The sequence below is a fragment of the Rhincodon typus genome, chromosome 14, assembly GCF_021869965.1.
Source record: "Rhincodon typus isolate 14 chromosome 14, sRhiTyp1.1, whole genome shotgun sequence".
NCBI classification, from domain to species: domain Eukaryota; kingdom Metazoa; phylum Chordata; class Chondrichthyes; order Orectolobiformes; family Rhincodontidae; genus Rhincodon; species Rhincodon typus.
Window position 1 is genome coordinate 66,482,186 of NC_063345.1, and position 7,329 is coordinate 66,489,514.

Consider the following 7,329-nt stretch of genomic DNA (forward strand, 5'->3'; position numbering starts at 1 on the left):
AGGATAACGGATATCCAAAAAACTGGGTCAGAAGATGCCTACACGAACAACATCAGGAAGATACTACACGCCCCGACACACTCATCACACTACCCTACATCAAGAACACATCGGAACTAACCGCAAGACTCCTACGACTGCTGGGCATCAGGGTGGCACACAATCCCACATCAACCCTACAACAACTGCTCACCCAAACTAAAGACCCACTCCCCACCATGGACAGAACCTGCAGAAACTGTGAGAAACAGTACATTGGACAAACAGGAAGGAAACTAACAACAAGGGTACACGAACACCAACTAGCTACAAAAAGACATGACCAATACTCACTCATCTCAATCCACATGGACAAGGAGAACCACCAATTCGATTGGGACAACAACAAAATCCTGGGACAAGCTAAGCAGAGACAGTCACGGGAATTCCTAGAAGCCTGGCACTCACAAAGCATGCTATTAATAAACACATAGAACTCGACCCCATATACACTCCACTATGAAGGAAAACCGGAAGTGAGGCGATCCAGCTCATCAGACTCCAGAGTTTAAAAACCAGACGGAGGCTGCACTGAGGATGTTACCCAGCATGGTAACGAAATGTCTGTGAAGCAACAAACTAGCTCGGCAAGCCAAACAACCTCAATGAATTGAATTGGCTGAAGACTGGCATCTGTAATGCTGGGAACCACTAGAGTAGGCTGAGATGGATCATCCACTTGGCACTTCCAGCTGAAGATTGATACAAATTCTACATCTACAAAATCCCCTGCAGAGATGGTGGTGGTCCCGTTTGGTAGCTTCACCAGGTTGACACCTCATTTTTAGGTATGCCTGGTGCTGCTCCTGGCATGCCCTCCTGCACCCTACATCAAACCACAATAGTTGCATGAGAGATATTCCGGGCCATGAGGTTACAGATTGTGCTGGAGTACAATTCTGCCGCTGTGATGGCCCACAGCACCTCATAGATGCCCAGCCTTGAGTTGCTAGATCAGTTCGAAGTCTGACCCATTTAGCACAGTGATAATGCCACACAATACGATGGAGGGTATCTCAATGTGAAGGCAGGACTTCATCTCTACAAGGACTTTGTATTGGTCACTCTTACTGATACTGTCATGGTCAGATGTACCTGCAGTCAGCAAATTGGTAAGGATGAGGTCAAATACGTTTTTCCCTCTAGTTGGTTCCCTTACTATCTGCCGCAGACCCAGTCTGGCAACAATGTCGTTTAGGACCCGACCAGTTCGATCAGCAGTGCTGCTGCCGAGCCACAGTTGATGGTGGACATTGAAATCCCTCACCCAGAGTACATTTTTTCACAGTTGCCCCATGATCATTATCCCAATGGAGACCAGAGATGGGATTAACTCAGTTAAGCATTGAGGTTGACTATCTGAAGTAGTCATCGCTGAAAATATATAAATAACTGATGGGGTACATTGGAAGAACAGAGTGAGAACAGATACATAGGGTTTCTTTGAGAAAAGATAGCTCTTTAAAATATAAGGGACACTGTTCCAAACAGGCAACAAAACTTGAACTTTGAAATGTGAGTACATAGTGAGAAAACATGGCCATAACATTAAAGACCAATTTAATACCACAGTTTAATATTTGTGTAGCCCTAATGGAAATAGTTAAAGCCATGCCAATTGGCAGCTTTGAAAATAGTTGAAAAAGCCACAAGATAAATGTTCTCAAATTATAGCCTTCAGCCTATTGTGGACCATTAGTCTGTGGGGCATAGGAACAAGAGTGAGTTATTTCACTCACTGATAAAGCCTGCTATACCATGAGTTAATGTGTGATTTACAATCTAACTCCATGTGGTCAACCTATATTCCTTAGTACTTTTGATTTGCAAAAAAATTATCAATCCCAGTTCCACTATTGAAAACGTCTGTAGCTATAACTTGTAATTTAATTACACAGACAGACCAAGTGTTATGCAGCCCAACTATTATTCAGCAGATATTTTTCATTCTACTGGTAATAGTCTTTATAAACATGAAGGGAAATTAAAGCTAGACCAGCAAACTACAGTATTTACATGGGATTAAGCCTGTAGTTCACATTTGCTTGAGAAGTTCACTTATCTGTCTTTCCCTGTTTCTCCATGAGGTCTCTTTTTCTTCCAGAGACAGCCCACACACCTTCACTGTCACTACATATTGCTGACGACCCCATTGCAATGAATCGGTTATTAAACTACGCTCTCCATATTGCTGTTTCTCCTAATTTTACTCCTGAAAATTCTGATTTAAATGTTTGACTATGCCTACTAGACTGAGACTCCCCATCCAGTTGAAATGATTTCTCTCTAACATATCTACTTTCATTAATATCTTGAACCACAACTAATTCCTATGTGTCCAGCAATGCAGGAAGAAGGTAATTTACTCCACCAGCGTAAGGATTCTGGGTAATCCACGATTCAGGATGGGAAAAAAATTGTGGCTTTAAGAGCTGCTCCTATTTTGAGGTATTTTCAGTGTTGGAGGGGATTTCCTTGAATTCGAGGAGTAATTGCAGTTTTATAAGCTGTTGCATTGTTTTGGAACTTTGGGGATAAAAAGACCAAAACAACAGCACTTTAAAAAGGAGGAAGAGAGACAAAGGCAGTCACCATGTGAGAAGTGAATCAAATGGAGAAATAAACCTGCACAGATTTCTGACCCAGCAGTGAACCTGCACAGCTGACTGCCTCCGCTGTTTGGTTTCAAATAACTCTGAACATCAGAGTTTGTTTAAGATAAACAAACAATGAAATTCACAGTTGACCTTGGAGAAACCTGTGCAGGGGAGATCACAACAGAGGAGCAGTTAAGTTTTAAAGTGTAAACTTATTTTTTTTTTCTCTAAATCTATAATAATGTGTAGAGTAGATTCTTTTTGATTATATGTTTTTAATGAGGTCTGTCTTTTGATTAAACGTTAAAAATATAAAACTTAGGTACTAAGTTAACCTAGAACAGTGTTTTAGAGCAATAAGACTGGGCAATTTTCTGGGTCTGTAGATTGTTAAGGTGCAGAGATGGCCTTTAGAAGAGTGATGTGCTTTTCCTGTCACATGTAGGACACTGGGGAAAAATTCCATGTTACTGATAATTATGTCTGCAGGAAGTGTGTTTGGATGTGAGTTCTATCAGATTGCATGGATCAGTTGGAGCAGCAGTTAGAGGTAATGAGGAATTTACAGGAGCTGGGGGTGTGATGGATGGCATCTGCAGGGAGGGAGATAAACTGAAAATACAGCCAGGTAGATGGGTGACCTCCAGGAAAAGTAGGAGAGAGAGGCAGGTAGTGCAGGAGTCTCCTTTGGCTATCCCCATTTCAAACAAGTATGCTGTTTTGGAAACTGTAGCAGGTGATGGACCCTCAGGGGAATGTAGCACTGACAGCCAGGTTTCTGATGGCAAGACTTGCTGTAAGGTCACAAGGGGAATGTCAGGTTCCAAGCGATTGATTGTGATCGGGGACAGTCTAGTCAGAGGCACAGACAGACGTTTCCGTGGCTAACAGTGAGACGACATCAGAATTGTGTGTTGCCTCCCTGGTGCCAGGATCAAGGATATCCTGGAGAGTGTGCAGAATAATCTCAAGGTGAGATAGACCAGCAGGAAGTCATTATACATATTGGAACTAATGACATAGGAAGAGAAATGGACGAGATTCTGAGGAGAAAATATAGGAAGTTAGGGAGGAATGTAAAAGTAGGTCCTTGAGGGTAGGGGTACCTAGATTACTCCTGGTGCCACAGCTAGTGAGAGCAGAAATAGGAGGATCAAGCAGGTGAATGTACAGCTGAGGAGCTGGTGCAGGGGAGAAGGATTTGCATTTTTGGATCACTGGAATCTCTTCTGGGGTAGAAGTGACCTGTGTAAAAGGATTGATTGCACCTGAGTTGGAAGGGGCCTAATATACTGGTGGGGAGATTGGCTAGAGCTGCTTGAGAGGATTTAAACTAGTAAGTAGGGACGGTGGAACCCAGGGAGATAATGGTGAAAGGGATCAGTTTGAGACTGTTGGAGTTGGGAAAAGGAGCAAGTCTAATAGTCAGGGCGGGTCGGAAAAAAGCAGAGAATGAGGTAGGACAGATAAAGCAAACTACATTTATTTCAATGCAAGAGGCCTGACAGGGAAGGCAGATGAACTCAGGGCATGGTTGGGAACATGGGGCTAGGATATCATAGCAACTACAGAGATGTGACTCAGGGGTGGACAGGACTGACAGCTTAATGTCCCAGAGTATAGATGCTATAGGAAAAATAGAACGGGGGGCAAGAAAGGAGGGGGAGCAGTGTTTTTAATTAGGGATAGCATTACTGGTGTACTTTGGGAGGATATTCCTGGGAATATGTCCGGGGGAGTTATTTGGCTAGAACTGAGAAATAAGTAAGGGATGATTATTGGTATTGTACTATAGACCCCACAATAGTCAGTGGGAAATTGAGAAACAAATTTGTAAGGAGATCTCAGTTATCTGTAAGAATAGTAGGGTAGTTATGGTAGGGGATTTTAACTTTCCAAACATAGACTGAGACTGCCATAGTGTTAAGGACTTGGATGGAATGGAATTTGTTAAGTGTGTGCAAGAAAATTTTTTGACTCAGTATGTAGATGTACCTACTGGAGAAGGTGCATCATTTGGCCTACTCTTGGGAAATAAGGCAGGGCAGGTGCCTGAGGTATCAGTGTGGGAGCACTTTGCGGCCAGTGACTGTAATTCTATTAGTTTTAAAATAGTGCTGGAAAAGGATAGACTAGATCTAAAAGTTAAAGTTTTACTTGTTAAAGTTAAATGATGGAAGGCCAATTTTGACGGTATTAGGCAAGAACTTTCAAAAGTAGATTTGTGGGCGGATGTTCACAGGTAAAGGGACAGCTGGAAAATGGGAAGCATTTAAAAATGAGATAATGAGAGTCTGGAGGCATCATATTCCTGTCAGGGTGAAAGGCAAGGCTGGTAGGTGTAGGGAATGCTGGATGACGAGAGAAGTTGAGGTTTTGGTCAAGAATAAGAAGGAAGCATATGTCAGGTATAGGCATCAGGGATCAAGTGAATCCCGAGAAGAATATAAAGGCAGTAGGAGTATACTTAAGAGGGAAATGAGGAGGACAAAAAGGAGAAATGAGTTGGCTTTGGCAAATTGGGTTAAGGAGAATCCAAAGGGATTCTACAAATACATTAAGGTCGAAAGGGTAACGAGGGAGAGAATAGGGCCCGTTAAAGATCAGCAAGGCCACTATGTGTAGAACTGCAGAAGATGAGGGAGATACTAAATGAGTATTTTGCATCAGTGTTCACTCTGGAGCAGGATATGGAAGACGGAGAACGTGGGGAAATAAATAGCGACATCTTGAAAAATGTCCATATTAAATAGGAGGACGTGCTGGATGTCTTAAAATGCATAAAGGTGAATAAATCTCCAGGCCTGATCAGGCATACCATAGACCTCTGTGGGAAGCTAGGGAAGTGATTGCTGGGCCCTTTGCTGAGATATTGGTATCATTGATAGCCACAGGTGAGGTGCCAGAAGACTGGAGGTTAGCTAACATGGTGCCACTATTTAAGAAAGGTGATAAGGAAAAGCTAGGGAACTATAGACCAGTGGGCATGTTGTTGGAGGGAATCCTGAAGGATAGGATTTACATGTATTTGGAGAGGTAAGGACTGGTTAGGGATAGTCAACATGGCTTTGTGCATGGGAAGTCATGTCGCACTAATTTAATTGAGTGTTTTGAAGAAGTAACAAAGAGGATTAATAAGGGCAGAGCAGTGGATGTGATTTATATGAACTTCAGTAAGGCATTTGACAAAGTTTGTCATGGTAGACAGTTAGCGAGGATAGATCACATGTAATATAGGGAGAACTGGCCATTTGCATACAGAACTGGCTTGAAGGGAGAAGATAGAAGGTGGTGGTGGGTTGCTTTTCAACCTGGAGGCCTGTGACCAGCAGTGTGGCACAAGGATTGGTGCTGGGTCCATGGCTTTTCATCATTTATGTAAATGATTTGGATGTGAATGTAAGATTTACGGTTAGTAAGTTTGCAGATGACGCCAAAATTGGAGGCGTAATGGACAGCAAAGAAGGCTACCTCAGAGTACAATGGGATCTTGATCAGATAGGCAAATGGGCCGAGGAATGACAGATGGACTTTAATTTAGATAAGTATGAGGTGCTGCACTTTAGAAAGGTAAGTCAGGCAGGACTTATACACTTAATGGTAAAGTCCTGTGGAGTGTCGCTGAGCAAAGAGACCTTGGATTGCAGGTTCATAGTTCCTTGAAAGTGGAGTCGCAGGTAGACAGGATAGTGAAGAATACATTTGGTATGCTTGCCTTTATTGGTCAGTGCATTGAATATAGGAGCTGGGAGGTCATGTTGCGGCTGTACAGGATATTGGTTAGGCCACTTTTTGAATACTGCATGCAATTCTGGTCTCCCTGTTATCGGAAGGATGCCATGAAACTTGAAAGGGTTCAGAAAAGGCTGACAAGAACTTTGCCAGGGTTGGAGGGTTTGAGCTATAGGGACATGCTGAATAGGCTGGAACTATTTTCCCTGGAGAGTTGGAGGCTGAGGATGACCTTATAGAGGATTAAAAGTCATGAGGGGCACGAATAGGGTGAATAGACTAAGTCTTTCCCCTGGAGTGTGGCAGTCCAAAAGTAGAGGACGTAGGTTTAAGGAGAAAGGGGAAAGATATAAAAGGGACCTAAGGGCATATCTTCACTCAGAGGGTGGTGTGTGTATGGAGCTACCAGAAGAAGTGGTGGAGGCTGATACAATTATGTAAAAGCATCTCAATGGATATATGAATAGGAAGTGTTTAGAGGGATACGGGCCAAATGCTGGCAAATGGGACTAGATTAATTTTGGATATCTGGTCGCCATGGACAGGTTGGACTGAAGGGTATGTTTTCTTGCTGTACAGCTCTATGAGTCTATGGCTCTAAGTACGTCCATCTTCTCTCTGATACCTCACATTCCGTCTGCTTCTACACCTGTACCCACCTCCCACTAATGTGCTTCCACTCTCACTGTTGCCTGCAAGATCATCCCTGAATTATTGTCATAACTCCTGACATCAGTAACCCTGAATACCCTCACAGAATCAGGACACCTCTCCGTCTGTCACCCACTCTCACCTCCTTTAATACCTACATCCCTTTCACTCCAGGAGAATAACGGCCCCCAAAAAGGCACAGCAACTGATGACGGGGAGTATGTTCACTGACATTCAGCTCCTCACCTATAATGTCGATACCATTTTGACTCTGATCATTTCAAAGCCCCTGGACTGGTACCTGCGGATG